The sequence below is a fragment of the Microtus oregoni genome, unplaced genomic scaffold (genome assembly GCF_018167655.1).
Source record: "Microtus oregoni isolate MIOR12 unplaced genomic scaffold, Mior012 000018F_ref0000195, whole genome shotgun sequence".
NCBI classification, from domain to species: Eukaryota; Metazoa; Chordata; class Mammalia; order Rodentia; family Cricetidae; genus Microtus; species Microtus oregoni.
This window is the reverse complement of record NW_024543077.1, coordinates 28,602,275-28,627,617: the sequence shown is the minus strand read 5'-3', so window position 1 is coordinate 28,627,617 and position 25,343 is coordinate 28,602,275. Positions and strand designations below refer to the sequence as shown.

The 25,343-nt window shown below is 39.6% G+C and overlaps 1 long non-coding RNA gene and 1 pseudogene across 1 annotated transcript; one reads left to right on the top strand and one right to left on the bottom strand.

Annotated features, from left to right (window-relative positions):
* Positions 1-9,280: 9,280 nt before the first annotated feature.
* On the bottom strand, positions 9,281-12,931 carry LOC121458782 (annotated as a pseudogene).
* A 1,465-nt stretch (positions 12,932-14,396) lies between these two features.
* On the top strand, positions 14,397-23,523 carry LOC121459085. The gene is made up of 3 exons (XR_005975901.1): positions 14,397-14,486; positions 20,973-21,024; positions 23,414-23,523. It is a non-coding gene; the product is annotated as an uncharacterized LOC121459085 (long non-coding RNA).
* The last annotated feature ends 1,820 nt before the right edge of the window (positions 23,524-25,343 follow it).

The following is a 25,343-nucleotide window of genomic DNA, read 5'->3' as shown; positions in this document are numbered from 1 at the left end:
TTTGAGGACTAGACATTTATTTATAATGCTTTCTCAGAACCAAAATAATATGGCATAGAATTGCCTCATGTAGGAAAGTTCATTGCTGCGAAATCTGATGACCTGGGTTCAATCTCTGGGTTATGCAAAATGCTTCTACAAGTTTTCTCCTATTTCTTTACTTCAGCAGTTGCATATATACAATCCTCCAACAGCTTATTCATGAATAATTTTTAAATCTAAAAAAGTGCCATTGAGGTCATTTTCTTTCAAATGAATCACTGTTTAATCGCTAAATCTCACAAAGCAGAAGTAGATCATAGACCCCTGTTAATTTCCTACCAATGCTGCATACACATCATGGCACAGGTATATTCATGTTGCACGAGGAGGGTGACCCTTTGTCCCGGCCGCCCAGCTAGCTTACACCCAAAATAACCACACAGAAATTGTATTACTTAAATCACTGCCTGGCCCATTATCTCTAGCCCCTTATTGGCTAACTCTCACAACTTGATTTAACCCATTTCTATTAATCTGTTTATCAGCACGAGGTCATGTCTTACCGGGAAAGATTCAGCATGTCTGATTCTGGCAGCACCATGGTGGTTCTCTGACTTTGCTTTCTTCTTCCCAGAATTCAGTTCCATTTTCTCTGCCTACTAAATTCTACCCTATCAACTAGGCCAAGGCAGTTTATTTATTTACCAATGAAAGCAACACACAAACATATTCACACAGACACACTTCATAAATTTTTAAATGAATGGAATTTACAGTACAAAGAAAATAACCCATTATTTAGAACATATGAAATGATTTGGCCATTTTAATTATAAAAATTCAAGAAATATTTCTATTCTTCAAAACATTGATGCTCCTTTAAAAAACTTATTTTATTCTTTCTTTCTCTGATTCAATGATAAGTCCTTTAAAAACATATTTAGCTGGACATAGAGGTGCATGGCTATATTCACAACACACAGGAGTGTGGGTGGGACCAATCTCAGTGAGAACAGCTTGTTCCCCATAATAAATTCCTGGCATCTATAGATATATGGAGATATCCCATGTCAGAAATTCAAAAAGAAAAAGTCTATCTCAATTTATGGAACTTTTCCTATTAAAATCTGGCTGGAGTCAGATTGATTCAATGAACTATTTTTATCTTTACTCACCTAAAGAGTACTGTGATATCAACTTCATATGGAAAAGCAAAAAACCCAGTATAGCCAAAAACAATCCTATACCTAAAAGAACTTCTAGAAGCATCACAATCCCTGACATCAAATTCTACTACAGAGTTACAGTAGTGAAAACAGCCTGGTATTGCCATAAGAATAAACAAGAGGACCAATGGAACTGAATAGAAGACTCAGATATTAATCCATACACTTTTGAACACCTGGTTTTTGACAAAGAAGCAAAAAATATCAAGTGGACAAAAGAAAGCATATTTAACAAATGGTGCTGGCATACCTGGATATCAACATGTATAAGAATTGAAATAGAACCATATCTATCACCATGCACAAAACTCAAGTCGAAATGGATCAAAGACCTCAACTTAAAGCCAAACACACTGAACCTTATAGAAGAGAAAGTGGGAAGTACTCTTGAGCTCATTGGCACGAGACCACTTTCTAAATAGAACCCAGTATCAAAGACACTGAGCAAAACAATAAATGGGACCTCTTGAAACTGAGAAGCTTCTGTAAAGCAAAGGAAACAGTCAATAAGACAAAACGACAGCCTACAGAATCGTAAAAGAACTTCACTAACCCCACATCAGATGAAGGTCTGATCTCCAAAATATACAAAGAACTCAAGAAATCGGACACCAAAAGATCACATAATCCAACAAAAATGGAGTACAGACCTAAACAGAATCTGAAAGACCCTTAAGAAAATGTTCAACATCCTTAGTCATCAGAGAAATGTAAATCAAAACAACTCTGCATTTCCATCTTACACCTCTAAGAATGCTCCTTGACCAAAGAATGGATAAGGAAAATATGGTACATTAACACAATGTCATACTACACAGTAGAAAAAAATAATGACACCTTGAACTTTGCAGGAAAATGGATGGAGCTAGAGAAAATTATTTTGAGTGAGGTTAACCCAGACCCAGAAAGACAATTATCTCATGTACTCACTCATAAGTGGTTTTTAACACAAAGGAAAGAAAACCAGCCTACAAATCACAATTCCAGAAAACTTAGACAACAATGAGTACACTACGAGAGACTTACATAGATCTGATCTACATTGGAAGTAGAGAACGACAGGGTCTCCTGAGTAAATTGGGAGCATGGAGACCTTGGGGGAGGTCTGAAAGGGGGAGGGGAGAGGCAGGGAGGGGAGCAGAGAGAAATGTAGAGTTCAATAAATTTAATTAGAAAAACAAGCCAATGGGGGCTGGAGAGATGGCTCAGAGGTTAAGAGCATCGCCTGCTCTTCCAAAGGTCCTGAGTTCAATTCCCAGCAACCACATGGTGGCTCACAACCATCTGTAATGAGGTCTGGTGCCCTCTTCTGGCTTTCAGGTATACATGCAGACAGAATATTGTATACATAATAAATAAATATTAAAAAAAAAAAAAAAGAAAAACAAGCCATTGAGGAGTAAGCAAATCAGCAACATTCTTTCATGGCCTTTGCATCAGTTCCTGCCTTGAATTCTCTTCCTTATTTCACTGATAAATGGACTAGAAGTTGTAAGAAGAAATAAACTCCTCAAGTTGAAAGAAAAATAAGCAATATAGAAATTCCATTTCTGTTCAGTCCATTGAATCTTTGGACCACCATCTAGAGGACATTTATATCCTTTAAGTGCTAGGAGACAGAAGAAATAGTGTGGTACCTTCACCTTCAGCATTATACGACATAGGTGGGACCTGGAGAGTTGTCTCAGGAGGACTGATCCTTTTGGGTGCCCAAATTTGTTTCATAGCACCACATATGATTAGTCAGAACTTCCTGTCATTGAAGGCCCTGAAAATCTGGTGCATTCTTCTGATCTTCTAGGAAAACAGATATGCAAATGTTGAAAAGACAGGTATGTATTTGACTCCATGTTTTAAATAGGTATTCTTCCTGTGCCTGTTATCTTCACACACAGTGAATTTCATTTAGATGTTGACATTTGACCAGTGGATATACCAAGGGTATCCCAGGTACCAGTGGTGACCAGAAGATGGTGTCTAATCCCCTGTGACTGGAGATACAGACAGTTGTGGGTGCTGGGTATCAATGTTAGGCCCTGTGGATGAGTCTTAAGTGTTCTAAGTGCTCAGTCTTCTATTCATCCTTATGAAAACGTCATTAATAATAGTGAGGTGTGAAAGGCTGATATAATAAATTCATCTGGGTCAGCCTTGATGACCCAGAAGAAATAAAAGATAGATAGGACCAGAACCTAACTTAGATTTGATTCTTTTAGAATTTCTGAACATCATGCATGATCAAAAATATAGTTTTGCTTTGTAAATCTCCATCTGCCTAAGAGGTTAGACATGCCTTCTCCTGTCCCATTTTTTTTGTTTGCTAGTTTTTGTTTTGTTTTGGTTTGGTTTGGTTTGGTTTTCATGACAGGATTTCTCTGTAGTTTTGGATCCTGTCCTGAGACTAGTTCTTGTAGACCAGCCTGGCCATGGAGTCACAGAGATCCCCCTGCCTCTGCCTCCTGAGTTCTGGGATTAAAGACTTGCACCACCACTGCATGGGTTCTCCCATTTTTTAAAAAAATGTTCATAGTATATCCTTGGGCCTAAACCCAAAAGGGACTTCAAGATGACAGCTTATGTGGAATGCAGATCTTTTCCAGGCTGATTCCTCTTTTGAAAATTAACTACCCCAGATGCATGGTGTTATTACAGAGATTTTGTTTATTAAACTTAAGTTTGTGGAATGATTTATGCATAGGAAGGCATAATTCTAGAACATCAGTATCTTCAGTTTGTAGAAAAATGATTCTGAATCCAAATTTCTTAGGTTGGATCATGCAGCCTTGATCCCACTCCATTGTTCCCCAGGGAAATAACCTTGTTCTCATGATTAAACCAAACAAATTATTAGGTTAAGCAACTCAATTACCACTCAGTTATAAAATTACAAATTTCAGTCATTGAGTCAACTGTCCATTTCAGTAATAGAAAAAGGATTTATGTGTGGAGTGAGGTTTCTGCCTTCATACCATAATAGGTGGAATAGTTTACTCTGTAGACTATAGGGAAAACACTATAGACAACAGTTGAGGAGTCAACATTATGAAATAAGACATGATTGTAGATGGATATGTGATTTTGTTATTTTCCAGCATGTATTGATCCACGGCATGTCAATGAAGTCAGGCCAGATTTCTGTATACATTGTGGGAAGGTTTATTGAGCCAAAGAATATGGAATTTGCAAGAAGGAACTCTCATACAGATGTGTTCAACCTTGCTGTCATTGTTCCATCCATTCGCTGTAACTGCATGTGTCAGCTGACAGGTCTCAGCAGCTGACGGTACACATGAGCACAGGCTGAAGTAATAGCTTATTACTGCCATTCCCTCTGCCAGGGAATGACTTTACCTTTGGCAAAGTCAGTGTAGCTTTGTGTTTTTTTCGGTTATACTTGCTTTTCTTTATAAAAACAATTATGAGGGCCGGGCGGTGGTGGCGCACGCCTTTATTCCCAGCACTCGGGAGGCAGAGGCAGGCGGATCTCTGTGAGTTCGAGACCAGCCTGGTCTACAAAGGGAGTTCCAGGACAGGCTCCAAAGCTACAGAGAAACCCTGTCTTGAAAAACCAAAAAAAAAAAAAAAAAAAAATTATGAGTTTCAATTTTTAAATTTGAATTCCTTTAAATTTATCCCAGCTCAAACATCTTAATCTGTTTCCCATTGTTTCCAAGTCATTAAATTTTTCATTCTTCTTTTCTCAAGTTATGTTGATTATTTATTTCTCTTTAAAGGAATGGCTCCTGTAGATTAGGCTTGCCTTAAACAATGCAGTTGATAATTCCATTGAACACATAATCCTGCTTCAGCTGCCCAGTGATGGAAAGAAAGTCTTGCAACTGCTTCAAGGTTGGGCCTTAACTGGGCAGTGAGAAGGAAAAATAGACCCCCCAGCCTCCAATCTCCAGGCAAGCTTTACTCATTGGGACAAACACAAAATACCATATATCAATTGATAAATGTTCTGACTTGTCATTTCTAGCATCCACAGACCAGGGAATCGAGAATCTGGATAAAGAATGGAACTTATTATCGAGCCAAATTCCAGAAGATACCAAAATATAACAGGACAAAATGGTATGGCCCTGCCTAAAATAACCATTATTTTACAGGTTTATGATGAATATCCTGAGAGAAAATGACAGACTAAAACTTGGTGTGAGCCGGGCAGTGGTGGCTCACGCCTTTAATCCCAGCACTCGGGAGGCAGAGGCAGGTGGATCTCTGTGAGTTCGAGACCTGCCTGGTCTACAGAGCTAGTTCCAGGACAGGCTCCAAAACCACAGAGAAACCCTGTCTCGAAAAACAAAAAACAAAACAAATAAAACTTGTTGTGATCTAATATAAATCTTTCGACTCTGGAGCATATAGCCATAAAACCTATTTTAACTTTTTAAAATAATTTTTGGGGATAACAATTGCTTAATTTCCATCTTCTTTATTCTTTTTCTAAGCCTTTCCAATGACTCTTCATCATTTTCTAATTCATGGCCTCCTTTTGCTTGAACAGCAGTTACTGTTTAACTGTGACCTTTGTTGGGCAGCAGAATTTATGAGTTGTGATGCAGAGGGTTGGCTGCTCTGGACATTGAGTGTGTAATAGAATATGCACACAAGGGACACTGCATCTTGGAGGAGGAACCGGAAGTGCCTTGAAAGACTGGAAGAGTTTCAATTAAAATATGAATTTCTTTGATGAGAGTCTTGTCTTCCCCTAGGACGGGAAGGCCATAGCTGGGAAGGCCTGTGCAGTCTAACCTTTTATCTCTGCTCATCTAGTAGAGGAGCTGTTATTGTCCTGAGGCCCAGCAGGGTGGTTCTAAGGGACACCATTGGGAGGTAGATTTGGGAATTTTTCTTGTTTTCTCCTCCTATGATGCTCTGGGGGAAATGTGAGGGCAGTCAAAAGCCATGCCATGGTAAGTGGAGGTGTATTGCCTTCTGAAAAGGAGGAGCAGGTTGGCTGAGCTGTCAGAGCTTCTGGGAGTTTGATGGATCATGAGACAGCCTGTGGTTCTGTTCATTCATGTTTTGACCTAGGCCATGCACCCAGGACTCTAAACATCTTTGAATGCACATCTGGAAAATAATGTACAGAGACATAGAAAGAAGACTGCAGTATAGTATAGTATGGTATGGTATATGGTATAGTATAGTAGTGACAAAGAATACATTGTTACTTTCACCTAAAATTTCTACATGTGGTATGATTTAAATGGGAAAACAGTGAAAATAACGCACATGCAGAATTTAAAAATGAATCTCAATGTGGCACAAGATTGTGTAGTATCATAGGAAATAAACTGATAGCAGTAGTTTGAGATTTCCCACAGGTGTCAATTACAATTAAATAACAGCATGTTGCATTGTTAGAGTTGATGTAAAATCACACATATTTAGTGTATGTATCCTGATGCATTTTGGATATATTACACACATGGGACAGAACCATTACCACAGGGGACACAGTAAACTGTCATGCCCAGGTATTCTTTTTATATCCACGTGTTTATGTGTGTCCACAATATACGGAGTACTCATAAAATGACATAAAATTCCTATAGTTTCCCAGCAATCTCCTTAATATAGTTTCCATATTATTGAAATTAGAATCAAGATGTATTGGATTCTCATGCTTATGACAGGTATATTCATTGTGGCCTAAATATAAAAACAACCTAAGTGTTCACTTATAGATGAAAAGTGGTGTGCCTCATGAGGCCACTGTGCCAGGAAATAAATGAAGACAATTATCAATGGCCAAAACTTATGCACTCATAAAAGACTGTCACAGTCAGTACTGTGTCCGTCATAAAACATCACACAGAAATATCAGGAGATTTCAATTCGCCACTCTCCCCCAATGGGCAAGTCATCCAGACAGGAACTTAACAGAGAAATAAGACAACTAACAGATGTCATGATTCAAATGGACATGACAGACATCTACAGACATTCCTCCCAAACACAAAAGAATATATGTTCTTGAGCCAGGCGGTGGTGGCGCACGCCTTTAATCCCAGCACTTGGGAAGCAGAAGCAGGCAGATCTCTGTGAGTTCGAGGCCAGCCTGGTCTAGAAGAGCTAGTTCCAGGACAGGAACCAAAAAAAGCTACAGAGAAACCCTGTCTCGAAAATTCAAAAAAAAAAAAAAGAATATATGTTCTCAGCACCTCATGGACCTTCTCTAAGATTGACCTCATACACGGTAATAAAGCAAACCTCAGCAGACACAAAAAAATTGGAATCATCATCGGTGTCTTATCAGATCACTATGGTTTTTTTTAACTTCAACTCAATTTTATGTGCACAAGAGTTGAAAAATCTGAGCCACCTTAAAGAGAAAGTGATTCTAAAATTTATAAAATCTATAAATAATCAGAGGCCAAACCACTATATTAAAACAGATTCTCTAGCAAGGAAAAATCTTGCAGTTTAAACATATGCTTGTATCCATTTTAGATACAAGACAAAGCTCACTCTTTAAAGTGGCTCCACCTTGGCAGATACACACTTCTGTAATGAAGCACACCTGCTGTGCTGTCTCTCAGCAAAAACACCCCGGCTGGTTCACAAAGCTCTGATGGCATCTGGCTCCTCTTGTCACAGTAGACACGCCCCCATCTGAAAACTAACTTAGTTTAGATTTCAATCCCTTCACATCAGCGCATTGGGAAATTATACCCAGTGAACAAGAGCAACAAAACCATTTCTGTGACAGCACAAATTATTTAGTTTAAAAAACTGCAAATCCATATTCATGCATCAATAACTGGGTCAGACAATTTTCCAAAAGCAACGACTTTACATAGTAAACCAGATTTTACAGATGAAATGTTTCTGCAAATCAGGCTGAGTAAAATAACTGCACATCATTCCTCTACACAGATCCTGGCTTTCTCTTTAGCGTGCGGATGCTCTGAGTGGGATGGGAATGAGCTCCCCGATACTCAAGAATGAAGTCTTGGAACACTTCTAAAGAGTTGCTGGTTGGTTGCCACCACTTTATCAAAAGTACTGGTTACTGAGTAAAAACTGTTTTCAGTCTAAATTACAGTAAACATGAAAGCTCCACAGTTTAAACCCAATGAAAGTCAACCATATCCAATTATCAAATAAAAGCCAAAAGAAAAATAACTCCTGGAAGCTGAAAGCAAGACTATCTTCAAACATTACCAATGCGTAATTTAGACCTTTTCCATTCCTGTTTTGACTTATTTACTTATTGACATATGTTTTTTATAGTCAGGGACTCTTGTTTTCAACTTCACAGAAGTTCAAGTCTGTAAGAGGCTGCAGCTCAGGTAGAGACCATGCACATCAGTTGCTTATTAAAAACATCAGGAAAAAACAGGCTGAGTGAGTGGTCAAGTAGGGTTTTCTGTCCTCAAAAATTAGGTATAATGGTGAAAGCATTAGCACTGATATCTAAAGCTCTTGCTCCAACTCTGGCTTCTGAGGCAGATAATAAACACATCAATTAATGGTAGCTGAAGTGCAGTTTTAAAAAAACATCTTTTAAAATCAATAACCAAGTGTCTTGATTTTACGTTATTATCTTTTGTGTGTAAGTTCCACCAGTGAAAGTCATTTGACTTGTACTTTAATTCTTCCATATGAAAATATGTTTGAGGAGGACAATGATGGAGGCTCAGATCACACTGCACCTCTGTAATCTTCCAACCCGAATATACATCATACCAAAGTGTCCTGATCCACAGTGCACTGTTTTCTAAAGGAGTACCAGCGGGCAGCTGATACGCCACCACTATGGAGTATTCTAACTGGCAACTGCAGTTGCCAGCATGTGGCACCAGGGAACATGGAAAAGTAGGGTAGTTGAGATTGTTAAGGAGGATTCTAAAACAGTTCAGGAAATCGTGCATATGCATTTACAGTCCATGTGAGAGTGACCTTTGGCAACTGCAAAGTGACTGAGCCATGGCTTGCTTCAGAAGCATCAAAACAAAGAGGCAAGAGTGCTGCGAGCCTTCTGTTGCTTGCTGTCTTATCGCTTGGTGGCCATCTGGTGGTGTTTTGTATTGAATGAGAGATGCTGTGCTTCATGGACCTTAGAAACTCAATTCCTTTGTTTGGAGGTTGGTCAAAGTTGTAAGTATGTCCTTCTGTTGCTTCAAGAATGAGGCTGGACTCTTCATCAATATCATCACCAGAGAAATATTGATCTATGATTTTAAATGCTAATTTATATATGTCTTCATTTTCATGTTGCTGCAAAACTTCAATTTTCTCCAAACCTCCACCTTCTTCTGTTATTTCGGCTATTGTGCTTGCTTCATCACCAGCCATTACCTGGATGTCTTTAAGACCATCCAGAACCCCCTGAACCCCCTGAGAGTCTTGAACTGACTGTGGTGGTATTACATTCTGTTGTACAAGGTACTCCACTTCATCTTTTCTGCCACTTATTGTTAAGTTGGTAATTGCCCAAGCACCTTCCTTTTGTGTTGCGAAGTCCCCCTTAGCAAGCTGGTGAATGATTATGGGGATTAACCCGGAATCTATTACTGCTTGAACTTGCCGCTGATTGCCTGCTGTTATATTGGAAAAGAACGACACTGCTTCCTTATTTATTTTCTCTTTCGGGTGTGATAAGAGGTTTGGGAAGTAGGACAGGAAGTGGCAGTTAAAACCACCTGGGTCTGCTCGTCTATGCCGGTCAACATGTTCCCAGTTGCTCTGACTGCTGCTGTTTGAATCACTTCCCGATGGCTCAGAGGGGGCACGAGGAATGGTACAACGCCCGAATCAATGACCATCTGTATCTGCTCATTTCCTCCATCTGTCAGGTATGACAGAGCCCAACCAGTGTCTACAATAATATTTATGTCTGTGTGGTATATGAGAACACATAAAACTGGCAAAATCTCCTGTCTCCATAGGCGGTGGGGGGGTCCTTATTCCTGCAGAGATTGACAATGACCCATGTGACGTTCCGAAGGAAGGTGATGGGAATGAAGGGACTGATGAAGGACAGAAGAGGTTTCACAGCTCCCAGTGACATGACATAATCTCTACATTGAAGACCATCACCTAAAATGTTTCCCAAAGCCCACATCGCTTGTTCACAGACATTCTGATGTGGGGAATGGAGGAGTCTCGGAAAAAGGGGCACTGTATTACATTGTACAGCAGCTTGAGTCTGTGCAGAGGTTCCTGATGCTATGTCAGTTAGTGCCCAAGCAGCTTCAAACTGTAATGTCCCTAACTAGACATTTCACTAGAATTTGTAAAATTCCAGATTTTATTAGGGCATCAATTGGTGGATTTCTGTCACCCGATAATAGTTTCCTTGCTGCCTGGACGGCGCTAGACTGGACTACAGGGTTATCACTTGTAGCATTCTGCAATATAGCTTTTGGCGTTACGTTTTGTGCTTTAAAATCAGCATCGACATCTGAATGTTCCAAGCTTTCTTCCTGGGGAACACATTTCTCTTTTTCAGTAAGTGTTCATCTCTTTTGTTCTTCCCCAGTTCAACTGTCACTTCATTTCTGTGTCTTTGCATTGTCGCCACATCGCGGCTTTTGCTTTTGACGCTCTCGATGCGGTGGTTCTCCAAGCCGGGGCTCTGGAACGCGGCTGCAAGAGTCTCCAGTGGCGGCTGCTCCTTCGGCGGCAGAGGCGGCGAGACGAGAGGGAGGGGACAGAGGGGGAGGAACCCGAGCTCCGTGACACCCGGAGCGCGAGGTGGCCGCGGCGCCGGGACGGTGCTGAGGATCAGCACTTGTCGGGAGAGGCCGGGGGTACTGGGCTGCTGGCTGTCGCGGTGACCCTGCCCTCATCCCACCGAAGGGCCTCCCCACCGCCACTAGTCAAGTGCTAGAAATGGAGCCAGACCTAGCAGCTTTTCCTGCCACCCGTGACTTGGGGCGGTGGGTGGAAACTACAGTTCCCAGCATGCCCTGCGCTGGTTTCCAGCTCGCCACACTTTAAAGTTAGTATTTGACAACAATACTAATCTTAGAAAGTCTGCGAACTCTTGGAAAGTGAACAGTGCCCAATTGAATCACAACTGCTTCAAGGAAGAAATCAAGAAAAAAATTTAAAGACTTTCTAGAATTCAATGAAAATGAAGGCACAACATACCCAAACATACGGGACACTGTGAAAGCAGTGCTGTGAAGAAAGTTCATAGCACTAAGTGCCTGCATAAAGAAAGTGGGGAAATCTCACACTAGTGAGTTAACAGCACACCTGAAAGCTCCACAACAAAAGAAGCAGACTCACCCTGGATGAGTAGATGACAGGAAATAATCAAATGTAGGGGTGAAGTCAATAAAATAGAAAGAAGGAAAACAATACAAAAAAAAAATCAATGTAACAAAGAGCTGATTCTTTGAAAAAAAATCAAGAAGATAGACACACCCTTATCCAAATTAATGAAAAGGCAGAGAGAGAACATCCAAATTAACAAAGGCATAAACAAAAAAGGCAGACATAACAACAGACACTGAGGAAATCCAGAGAAACTTTAGGTCATACTACAAAAAAACTATACTCCACAAAATTGGAACATGTAAAGTAAATGGACAGATTTCTGGATAGGTGCCACGTATCAAAATTAAATCAAGACCATGTGAACAATTTAAATAGACCTATAACCTTCAAGAAAACTGAAGAAGACCTCAAAAGCCTAACTCCATGGCCTCCCCCCCAAAAAAAATCCCACGGTGGACAATTCCAGAGCAGAATCCTACTAGAACTCTATAGAAGAGTTAACACCTATAGTCCTCAAATTGGCTTGGAATAGAGAGGAATATATTGTGGGAGGGGACAGGAACCCACGGCATTCAATCTGGGTGTTCCTGGAGACAGGATCTTGCTCACTTTGGTCTAAGTATTCAGTAGACATAAAATATCTTTATAATGTTTGACTCCTTTATTTCTCTAATCTTTTAGCATTTACCTCAATATATGACTCTGTCTTTTTATAATTTAGATCAATTAGACTTTGTGCTATAGTGATATGTAAATAAATTTCATAAACCATGTAGGGCCCATGGGTCTACCCCTGATCCTGTGGTTCATTCTGAGGATAGTTTCTGGCCAACCAGCTAAAACATCCTGCTTGTTCCTGTGCTCCCTCTGCCTCACCTGGTGATTAGCTATAGGGCAATTGTTAGAAAAAAGAAAGAATGAAATTCTCTACAGTGATGTTACAAGCTTGAGACAGACAACAAGCCAGGGCTAGTTAAAATGGACTCCTTGACTTGCATGGAAGCAGCTCTGGCCTTCTGCCTAGTCACCCTGCTCAGAGCAAAAGTTGCTTTCTCTGAGAGTAATAGAGACCATCATAACTGTTCATCCAGGAACACTGTATAGAGGGCAGTTAGGTGACTTTTCCTTGAAGTTTTCTAGTTTTGTATTCTCTATCTTTTATGTTCAGACTTCCTAAGTAAAATCCCCATGCTTCCTTTGTTGAGGAAAAACACTGTTTTGAAAATAACTCCCATGCATTTTGTGCCTCCTACAGGCAAGATTTTTTTCTCATTTCTGCTGTCTTGGCTGTTGAAATGGCTATTTTTCATATGTCAAACTGATTACCTCTGGGATTAACTAATACATAAAGAATTGATTATACCTGATAGAGATTTTACTTAAAGGTTTTGAAGTGGGAAAATTCTCCATTAATCTGTATAATTTGAGATAATAGGACCCACCTTTAGCTGCTTGGTGTCAGTGCACACTTTTAACACCATCACTTAAGAGGCAGAGGCAGTGGGATTTTCTGAGTTTGAGACTAGTCTGGCCTACAGATTGAGATTCAAAACTACACAGAAAAATCCTGTCTTGAAATCTCAAAAAAAATTTGATTCAAACAAAGTCTATGACCCAACTTTAACCAGCATCTCCCATCCTGGCAGCAGCAGTCACATATAAAGTATATTGAAGAAGAAAAGTCTCTGGTTTTGCCTTCTTGCTCTAGCTCTGGCTACCAAGCTCATTTTTTTTTTTTACTAGCTTTAGAGCCTACTTTCTTGTAATTTTGGTGTATACTTAAAACCAGCTGAGACATTGTACATCATGGGCTGAACAACTATTGGATTCTTCACTTGATCTTAGACAAAAGGCAGAGAACCAATCTCCTGCATTCTTCATTGCCATTGGTAGGCAACTATTTTTAGATGACCTGAACCGCAACTTGTGAGACATTCTAATAAGCCCACTTTCTACATACATAGTGAAATTCATTCTCCCTGTTCTGTTTTTGTAGTGAATCTTCTTTTTTTTTTTTTTTTTTTTTTTTTTTTTTTGGTTTTTCAAAACAGGGTTTCTCTGCAGCTAACACTTGTAGACCAGGCTGGCCTCAAACTCACAAAGCCCCACCTGCCTCTGCCTCCCAAGTGCTGGGATTAAAGGCATGCGCTACCACCACCCAGCCATGTAGAGAATCTTGAATACTGCAGTTGTATATTTTATTCACCTGACCATGGAGGGAGACGTGCTGGCTAACAATAGTGCTCATGAAGACATTCTTCCTAGCTCCATTATTCTCTACAAATTCAAATTTCCATGAACACTACTCTTTTGATTATTATACATTTACCTGGAGCTTGCTTTGAATTTCAGGAATAAAACTCACAAAGCAATGGAGCCATCATCCAGCTTTCTGATGGGGGAAAGACCTGTCATTTTGTTTAAGATCTCATTCCTGCTTTTCTCTTTTCTATTGTGTGAAATCCCTGTGAAAACCATGTAAAAAGTACCTTCAATTTATCCGACCTCAGCATGAGGCCACAGAACAAACATCTCCTTTTGACTTTAAAACTCTCTTTAACTGTGAATATTCTGGGCATCTTTCCCCTTGTGGGACAGGAAATCCCTGCACCCACCTAGCACAGTGCACAGTACAGGCTAGCTAGCCACATTGTGTCCTGGAGGAAAAACGGAAAGTTCCTATGGAGTGCAAGAAGATGGCAGTGGCTGCTTTTGGAGCCAGGGGCGAGTGCAATTGAAATGCAAATCTTGGCCGATCTAGAAAAGATCTTTGACTGGAATTGGCAGGAACTACTGTGCTGTGTCTTTAAGCACACTATTGCCCCAAAGGAGGTGTTCTTGTCGCTCAGGCCGCACTAGCCAATCAGGTCCTTCTGACCTGCCAGTCAGAACCGGAGTCGAGCTCTTCCGGGCAGCCGCCTTCAGATTCGGCTTTGCCTAGGCGCTGGCGACAGTGTTTTTGTGTGCTGCGATGAAGTTGCTGCTGCTGGGAGATGATGAACTGAGAGCTTTGGCAATCTGGAAAACCACAACATGGTGAGCGGGGGAATGCTGTCTCCAGATGGGGAAGAGCAGAGGGTGAGGGGCGGGTGACAGCATGGTGCGTCCTCCCTGGATCTGTGTGGGAACCTGCCGCCAGATTCCCTGTGTTTTAAAGTCTCAGGCGGTCCTTGTTAATTCATAGACCTAGGGACAGGCCTCTGAATAACTGTGCTGTGGGCTTAATCTGCTTAGAGAATTGGGAGCAGGGTGTTGTGTGTACAAACATCTTTCTTGTCAACTTCAACAGGCTTGATGCATTCATGGAAACAATTTGCCACATTCAGAGAGGCATAGTAACTCTAGCATCTTCTCGATATTGAGCACTTTGCATTTAACCTTTACATACTATCTCCATTTATATTTAACTATGTGGAGGGTATCAAGGCAGCTCACCCATTGGGTAGCACTGCACTTCTAAGCTGCAAAGTAGAAGAGTAGAATTAGCGATATAAAGAAGTTGCCAACAATCCTCTAACAAACTTCTCTAGGAGGCATTGGCAACTCTTTTATATCTGTAGGACTGTCGTGACTATCCTGGAACTCACTCTGTAGACCAGGCTGTCCTCAAACTCACAGAGATCACAGGGCCCAGACTCCTAAATCCTGAGATTAAAGGCCTGTACCACCATCACCAGGCAAAATGCTATTTTCCTTAGCTTACTAGGCATCTGCAGGACCTACCCACCTTAACATTTTAGCTTTTTTACATTTTACTTGTCCTGTCTTTCTCACCCTCTGTGACCTTCATCTCAGAAGGCTGTCCCTGAAGAATGATCTGCTGATTCAAGTCACCAGTGCACTTCAAAACGTATCCTGGGAAGAGCTTTGCTTTCTAACTCTCCCATCTGCCTAAATGTCTAGCCTGGCAAATTGCCTGTTTCTATTTCAATTGTTCAAGGTGTAACCTGGGGCCTGAACCTAAAGGACACTCAAGAATAATAGCATATGTGGAATGCAAAATCTGTGTAGCTGGCTCCTGTTTGAGCTTTAGCCAGAGATTGATGTCTACCATCATTAAAGAGGATTTTCTTTATTAATCTCCTAGGTGTGGGAAATGGTTTCTCAATGGAAAGGCATATTACTTCTAGAACAGCTGCATTTCCATCCTGATAGAAAAATTGTTTTTCAGACAAGTCCTCTTATGTTGACTCAGGTGGCCTTGGCCCTTACCTGCTGCTGTCCAGGGCAATGACCTTGCTGTCCAGGGCAATGACCTTGCTGTCCTCTACATTAGACTTTCAAAATTCTTTTAAAAATGACTGTACCACCTCACAGTTTTAAATTATGCATTTGAGTCATGTAGTTGACTATGCATTGCAGTTGCAGGATAAGGATTTGCATATGGAGCATTCCTTCTGTCTTCAGACCACAATAGGAGGAATAGTTTACCGTGTACACTGCAGGGGAAACAGCATAGACAACCAATCAGCTGTTGGAGTCACCATTATGAAAAAGGGCTTGATTGTGGTAGTGGGAGTGAATTTGTAATTTCCCAGCATGTTTTATTTTAATTAACATCATGTGAATGATCACAGACCATTATGTGGAGGTGTACAGATTGGGAAGGTTATCTTGAGACAGGAACATAAAATTTGCAATTAGGCAACTATCCTATGCAGATATGATTGATGTTGCTTGACACAGTTATGTCAGCTCAGAGATTTGAGAAACAGGCCATTGACTAACTCTTAGTGTCGGTTACAGATCTCAGCAGCCAACATATGTATGTGGGCAACATCAATCTATCTTATTAATGACATCCTGTCTCCTATACAAGGGCCTTATCTTTTTCAAAGTCAATATCAAAAGTTTTATTTAATCTTAAAAGTGCAGTATTTTTATTATTTTAAAAATCACTAACTGCTGTCATTTTCAAATACTTTCAGTGTATTGCTGCTGTTATCTCTATTTGTTTCTGTTCTCTAATGTTACTAAGCCATTAGTAATTGCATTTCATTTCTCTCAAGTGATGTCGATTATTGATTTCTGTGTAGAGCAATGTCTCCTATAGTTTAGGCTTGCCTCATGCTGTGTAATTGAGAATCATTTTGAACACCTAATCCTGCCTCTGCTGCCCAGTGCTGGGAAGACAGTCCTACAACTCCTTCCAGGTTTGACCTTGACTTATCAATGAGAAAGAAAAGTAGAACAGTTAATGAGTGTCTGCTGATCTTTCTGGGTTTTATTGGGGACTAAAAGAAGAGGGACCTGAGCAAGAGTTGAGCTCATTGACCAAGTTTGAAGCTGGTGGAGACACAGTGCAGAAAGGGAGAGGCTGGGCAGAGGGTGAGAGTTTTCTCCCTCCAACAGTCATTGAGGTTAGCTCTGTGGAATCAGGTAGTCAATTGTAGATGCTCTGTGAATGTCCTGAATGATCATTGTTTGAGTACACAGACCACGGCTATCAAGAATCTGGGTAAGGGACTGACCTTATCTTTCAACCTAGTTGCTATATTTACAGTAGTTCATCCAAACTGTATAGAAGATCTGGGTAAAATGCTATGGCCCTGCTTCACAGGACTGTTACTTTTCTGGATTAAGATGTTTATTATTAGAGAAATATATGATAAATCTTTTATGTGCTCTAATACAGATACCTAGTCTATGGAGCACATGGTAAAAAGTCTGTTTCAACTTTTCTAAGATTTTTGAGATGAAAACTACATCATATTTATATTCTTTTTGATGCCTCCAAGCCCTAACATGATCCCAATTATTTTCTAATTATGGTCATTTTTTTTAAGATTTATTTATTTAGTATACAACATTCCTTCCATGTATTCTTGCAGACCAGAAGAGGGCACCAGATCTCATTACAGATGGCTGTGAGCCACCATGTGTTTACGGGAATTGAACTCAGGACCTCTGGAAGAGCAGTCAGTGCTCTTAACCTCTGAGTCATCTCTCCAACACTGGTCTGCTTTTCTTTAACAACAGTTACAAAGTAACCACAATTACACAGTAACAGTAGTTACTTTATAAATGTGTCTTGTGTTTGTCTGCAGGACTTTGCACCTCTGAGGCAATGGGATGGATGCCCTAGAAAGTGAGTGTGTAATGGAATGTGCACACAAAGGACCCTGTGCTTTGGATGAGGAACAGGATGTGCTCCAGGAGAGTGGAATAATGTGTACTAAATACAAGCTTTCTAAACTGGGGCCCTGTCTGCTGGGCTGTGAGGGCAGAACTGGAGGACTGTGCTGTCTGAGTCATTTGATCTCTGATCCTCCAGTAGAGGAGCTGTTAATATTATGAGACCCAACTGGGAGGCCCTAGCCAATGAGGGATTCTGGGAAGGGTTAGCAATCAGGAGTACTAGTGGCAGGTAGTGTTGGTTCTTTCCATGATTTTCTTCTGTTTCTGCAGTAGGGAATGGGAAGGAAGACCACAAGCTATCCCATAGTGAGTGTTGGGTGTTCAGAGCAGGTCTGTTGAGCTGACATTTCTGCTGTGACTTGGATGGACCATGAGACAGACTGTAGTTATGTTGGTCCATGTGGTTCATGGTGGCAGTGGCCCTTGTTCTTGGAGCCTCTTTGTGCATAGAGGCCATGTGCATACTGCAGCCATGGAATGGAAGGAAATGATGCTGGTTGTATCTCTGTCCAGAGTACACACATGGGCACTGCTTTTGTTGTGCAGTGGGAAGAGAGATTAGAAAACTGAAGGTTTAGTTTCTAGAAGTTCTGAATATTGCATTCCAATTTCAGGTTTGTGTTATAAAGATTATAAATAGTTTAGGACCTGGTAGAGCAATAGTAGAGTAGAGTGCTTTTAACATGGTGTTACCACTAGCTGCAATGGTGGGATCCAGTGAAGCTTAGTTCCAGGGGACAAAAGGAGTTTCTGATGTGCAGAGATTTCTCAGGTGTGCAATGTGTTAGACAGGTAGATAAGGCACAGTCCACATCTTCTGCCATAATCCATGTAGCAGGAAGCAGAGTTTAAATCATTTTTCTAGGCTGTTTTGGGATTGGGCATCTGTGGGACTACATTTATCTGAAACCAGAAGAAAGCACAAGGTGATGCAGATCCATCAAAAGAGATCTTCTCTATTTTCAAAGAGAACATTTATACCATGAGGCTTCTGTCTTTGAAGATTTATCAGTAACTGGGGGTCAGGAACAACACTTTAAGTATCGCTTTGAGATAACTTTGTGAAAGTTGTGCAGTTTGTGTTTATTTAATTTCTGTTCACATATAATCAAAGGTAGCTGGGTAACTTTGATCAAGATCACATTTTCTCTTGCTAAGTTTTCTGTGGTCTTTGATTAAAAGTTGACTATTCCTGCTTTTGTTTTTGACTTTTTTCTTCAACACCTTTCTTTTCACAAACATTGTACACATTCTTGCTTGATGGATCTTTGTGGAAAATATAGAAAGCATGTTATGTGAATCTGTATGCTATTTTTACTGTAATCTAATTATATGATTCATTTTCTTTCTTTTTTTTTTTTTTTTTTTTTTTTTTTGGTTTTTCGAGACAGGGTTTCTCTGTGGCTTTGGAGCCTGTCCTGGAACTAGCTCTTGTAGACCAGGCTGGTCTCGAACTCACAGAGATCTGCCTACCTCTGCCTCCCGAGTGCTGGGATTAAAGGCGTGCGCCACCACCGCCCGGCTATGATTCATTTTCTTGAAAATTGTGGACCTTCACCAATTATATTCAGAAAATTTCTTACATCATTAGTTTCAGTTTTAGGTTTTTGAAAAGTTTTATAAACAGACTGTTTTTTTTTTTTAATCTTAGATGCCTGCCTCTTTCCATGTGCTGGTGCTTACATCAGGGAAAGGAGTAAGCCCATACTCTAAACATTTTATATACTTTGACCTCAAACATGGCTCATTGATATTTGATATATCACTAAAAAAGCAAGTTTTTTTTTCTGTCTGCACAGAAAATTTTATTAATTTTGTTTGATGGTTGATATTGATTTTCAGCTAGATAAGACCTAGATTCAGGAAAGGAAGACTATTTCAGGCCAACCTTTGAGGGCTTACCTAGATCATGTTATTCTCTGTGGTGTTGTTATGAGAGAATATCTTGTATATTAAGTTCCTTGAGATGAGAAGTCCCTTCTCCCTTCCAGAATTGATAGCACTATTGCATTACATGGTCGTGGTACTGGATTTTATAATAAGGGCCAAGATTTATCATTCTCTGCCTCCTGACTGTGGATACACTTAATTATGTTAATAGTAGAATCAACAACAACTATGTTGAAGAAATAGAAACTACCCTTGCTTGCTATCTGGTTAGAGCGCACACTTTTTGGGAGTTTGCTGGGGATTCTTCTGCCTTGGTGTTTTCATGGACAATCCAAGGTTGAAGGGCTCATGGAGCGCTGATGACCACTTATGACCTTTTAACAGACTTGAAACACCTGCAGAGAGGACATTAATTACAGTGAACACCTGAAGGTGTGATAGATTCTAGAACCATAGGATAGCCAAGGACAGTTCCCTGTGCGGAATACAACTATTGTGATAGAAAAGTTGTTGTGCTAGGGATAGCAAAGCCTGAAACATTGAACTTCTCTAGGCTGTGAGAGTCCAGAATATCATTAAGAACTGAAGCATAGGGAGCTGGAGAGATGGCTCAGTGGTTAAGAGCATTGCCTGCTCTTCCAAAGGTTCTGAGTTCAATTCCCAGCAACCACATGGTGGCTCACAACCATGTGTAATGAGGTCTGGTGCCCTCTTCTGGCCTGCAGATATACACACAGACAGAATATTGTATACATAATAAATAAATATTTAAAAAAAACCTGAAGCGTAGCTTTCTGTTTGGGTTTCCTCAAATACCTTTGATTATTTGCTATGCCCCTATTCTTCCTTTTTTTGTAAGCAGTGAACTTTTACTCATCTTTTACAAGTAATACACATTTTAGACATTGTTTACTTTTTAAATGATAGAATTTTTAAAGAGACTGTAATTTAAGAATTTGATTTCTTTATATCCTTCTTTTTAAAAATGGAAATATTTTATTGTGATTTCTTATCATAGAAACCATATTTACAGCTGCCTACCTACAGGAAAAAAATGGGCTCAAAGTAGTACTAGTGATTCAAAGTAATTCATTCTGAATTAAAGGACAGTGGATTTTACTGATTGAGTTTTCAGATGTAATTTTACATGGATCAGAATTAGTGTGTTCTCTAAAACTTCTATATGAATCACAAGAAACCAGGGATAGTTTCTGCACTGGTACTACATTTGAAGAAAGCTTACAAACTTTCAATTTATTTCCTGTCTTTGCTGTCATACCTGTCTCATTCCATCACCATGCTGAATTCTTCTCAACTTCCACATCATTTCCAGCGGACAGAGTCATAGATTAAAAAATAATATAAGGATGTTACACAGGGGTTCTTAAAGAAAAAAATTGAATAAATTAATCAAGGAGCATTAAATACATGGAAAATATACAAAGAGTCTGGGTTGTGTATATTATTTTGTTTTCTTTGAATTTTTGACTGCAGAGAGACATTTGATTCTGGAAGCTGCTATGCTAGCCCAATATAAATTTTAAAGGTATGTTGACTTCAAAATTTGAGTCTAAGAATATGTTACTTTCGGAAACAGGTTCTGCTTTTGTTTTCACAGACATTCCAGGCTAATGATATATCCTTCTGGGTTTTTTGATGGAGTTGAGAACTAAATAGTTATAATTATAATCTTCCTTAGTTATGGTAATATATATTTGATATAAAAGTTTAGACTCATGAAGATAGGAAAGATGATGGATTATTTACCTTACTTTGCAAAATGTAAATTGACTATTGTAACTATAATTGTGGTTTGATAACTGTTTTGCATTTGTAATATTTTCTATGTTAAAACTAAAACCTTCCTTTTAAGTTAGACAGAAAAGGGGAGATGATGTGGATGCCATCTGTATGTATCTTGCTTCATTGGGAGATGAATAAAACTATTTTTGCCAATGGCTTAGGCAATTAAAGTCAGGTGGGAAATCTGAACAGTAATAGAGAAAATTGGTGAAGTCAAAGAGATACCATACAGCCACTAAAGGAGAAGAGGCCAGAATATTACCAGTAAGTCACAGCCTTGTGACAATACATACATTAATAGAAATGGGTTTACATAAGATGTAAGGGCTAATGAGGAATATGCCTGAGCCATTAGTTATAGAGTAATATAATTAATATCGTTTCTGTGTGATTCATTGGGTCTTGGCAGTTGAGAAATGAAAACAGAGTCTCTGATTACACTAATCAAGTGGGCCTGAGAAGGATAAGAAAAAAAGAACCTTTATCCAGCAACTGATGGAAACAGAGGCAGAGATGCACATTGGAGCACTGGATTGAGCTGCCAAAGTCCAGTTGAAGAGTGGGAGGAGTGAGAATGTGAACAAAGAGGTTAAGACCATGATGGGTTCACCCACAGAAACAGTGTACCTGAGCTAATGGGAGCTCTCCAACTCCAGCTGGACTGGGAAGGAACAAGCATAGGACCAAACTAGTCCCTCTGAATGTGGGTGACAGTTGTATGAGTGGGGCAGAGTGATGGGCCACTGACAGTGGCACCAGGTTTTATCCCTACTGCATGTTTTTTTGGAAAACTCTTCTCTTTGGATGGATACCTTGCTCAGCCTAGATATAGTAGAGAGGGCCTTTGACCTCACCTTCTCTGAGGATTGGATGGGGGTGGGGTAGGAGGTTATATGGAGGCAATGGGAGCAGAGGAAGGAGTAAAAGCTTGGATTGGTATGTATAGAAAAAAGAGATCCTGTTTTCTTTAAAAAAAAAAATAAACAACTAATCCAGAAATAAAATTAAAAAAAAAAGAATCACAAAGAAAATAAAACACTTAACCCCCCAATAAAGAAAATAAAACCGTCTAGCTTAGGACCGGTGACTAAGCAAGAGCAAAAGTCAGTAAACAATGTTTCTATGTGGTTTTTGACTTCTATTGGTAGCTTGAGTTTCAAACCTAAGCTCTCACAATTGTGGGTTATGGCCTTTCAATATCAGTAAAGTAAAACTGCTCATTACCTGAGATGATTTTGGTTAGAGAGAATTTAATGACAGCAGGAAACAGGCAAGTCAGAACAACAGGTGATAAACAAGTGTTTATTGTTGCTGGGTAGAACATGGGAACGTTGTCTTTTTGAGAAATGTGAACGATATTAGGACTTTAGATGGCAAAAGCCATAGAAGGTGCAGCCAGAGCTTCATTAGCTATTGTTGTAAGAGTAGGAATCTGGGAGGATTGAAAGCAATGAGCTCATAGGATGTAAGTTGGGAATAGAATCCATGAAAAAATTAGTTAGAGATCATTTGTATAGTATTTTGTCACCATATCATTCCTATTTTTTCTATTCTCTGAGAATTTGAGTAAGGCACAATTAAAAAATAATTGGCTGATTTCATGGTAAAGGATTTATTATATTGGGTGATTATCCCTGTTGACTCATTTAGGCAAGCAGTAAAAAAGAAACGAGTGGGGCAGAAAGAAATGAAGATCCAGTTTAATAGAGAAAACCAGCATGAGGCAGTTTAAAGGGCAGTCCTGTGATGAAGAAGAGGGAGAACATTTCGTGAAGTTTAGCACCATTAAAGAGAAGGCCTTTCTTAGCATTTGAAGCCTAGGAAGGTATCCTAAGGGTAAGACTCCATTCATCTAAGCCTTCAATTTGTGTAGGCATAGGTAACCTGATTCCTAATTCAAAGAAGCAACTCCGTACAGAACCTTCTGTAATTCTGTTCTATTGTGGTCTTTGGGGAACAAGCTCCAAGACTGTACTAGGGTTTGAAAATAATAATAATAGTTATTATTATTAAAATCCATGAATGTTGGTTAGAACTATTTCTATCTGCTGGGTAGGAAAGGAGCACACATGTTCTATTGGTAGCTTTCTCATTCCTGCATCATGAACTCTCTGTCCTCATTTTCCATACAGTTATACATATTCCCAACAGAAAGCTCTTATTTACACTGCATGGCCAGATAGACTGTGAGTGAGTAACCATGGCAACACGCTGCTGTGAGCCAGGCTCTGGTGCTGTGCAGGTAGGTGCCTTGGTGTGGGGAGTTATGTCTTTATGTTATCAGCCTGACTTTTTGCAAGTGATGACCTGGCACCAAACTTGCTTTATGCTGGGTCTTGGCTTGACAATCACACCTGTGGGTTTTGTCCTTGTACATTTCATTGTAGTGACAGTTAGTCTACTGTGATTTTGCATTGAGGTCTAAAATATGTGAATTGTTTGTAGCAGCCTGGAATTGGTAGACATCGCCATTCTCCTATGTTATCCTGAGTCATTGATAGAAATCAGGACCTAGGTGCATTGCAGTCTTTGTGGAAGACTAGATCTAGTTATGAAGCATATCCAGTATATTTTCTATTGATGGAAAGTAGATAATTTAGTGAGGATTCATCTTTTGATTGTTCATAGAGTAAATGCCCACATGATCAAGATGTAACCTTGAGATTACATGTGCAGTTTATATAAAAATCCATGGTAATGGGGAGATTCCACAGCTGTTTTACACATGTAAATTCCAGAGAGAAGCAAACAGTGTGTTGAGTCTATGGCATCATAATCCTTCCTTGAAACAAGGTTCCTCCATCAGAGAATTATTCACCTGGTGGGTGACTTCCAAACCATAATTGCCATCTGCTGTAAGTCTGATAAAGCCATTGCTATCAGCATTGGTTCAAGTGTAGTAGTGTCCATTACAAGTTAGAAGCCAAATTTGGGGTGATAACTCATGTGTGCTTGTAGTGGAAACAAAAAAGATGCAAAAACTATAAGTCAAAGAATCTTCTGTGGTTTCAGTTCAGCACTGTTGCACCAATCTGTTTTGCAGAGTCAGAAACTTGTTGCAGATTCTGTGAGATTTCACTGTATGAATCTGTGAAGATGAAGCCACAGTTGTATGTTGAGATGATAGGATGTTGAGATAACCAAGCTGTGAGACATATGCCCTGGAGAGCTGCATACAGGGAGGGCAACCAGCAAAAGAGGGACATCTATAAAGGTTTACAGGAATAGAACTATGTAGACCCTTTGGGAATGAAGTCCTAACAGCCTGAGACAGACCTACATGATTTTTTTGTTTGCCCTGATTAGTTTTAGTCTTACCTTGGTCAAATCTTCCCTAACTATGCTCATATTCCTTCCTTTGTTTTTTTTATTTATTTTTCTTTCATAATATACAATGAGTCAATACACCCAGTTTCTCTATCTTATTTTTCCTTTTAGTAGTTAGTATTTCTTAATTCTATTTTCTTATGTGTACTATGTACTGCTGCTCTGCTTCCTTGTCTCTCTCTGTTAATAGACATTTCTCTCATAAGGTGATATCTTATTCAAAGGGTACATAAGTATAGAATCCTGAACATAATTAGCTGTTAGTCTAGGACCAAGAAAATGGAAATATATGTTAGGAGTAATGGCAGAAATTGGGTACTGAGATCATAAGATTTCAGTTGGAAATAGATAAGCTCCAGAAAAAAAGCAATTAATCCTGAGGTCATTTGTGTGATATTTTGGCTCAAATCTTTCTTCTCCTGGCTATGCTCTGGAAATTTAGTAAGACAGAATTAAAAAATAATGGGCTAGTATCTTAAAGGCCATATTGAATCTATTCAGTGGCTATCACTTATGGCTCATCCAGGTGCACAGTGGAAAAAAACAAGTGGAACAAAAATTAATGAAAATGAAAAGGTAGTTTCAGACAGCAGTCATGTGTTGAAACAGGCAGGAATTTTTAAGGAGTTTATCACCATTATAGAGAAGGTCCATGCTATGGAATGGAAGCTTATCAAGGTGCCCTAAGTATAAGTAAGACTCTGGCCACAGAAACCTTCAATTTAGGGAAGGTGT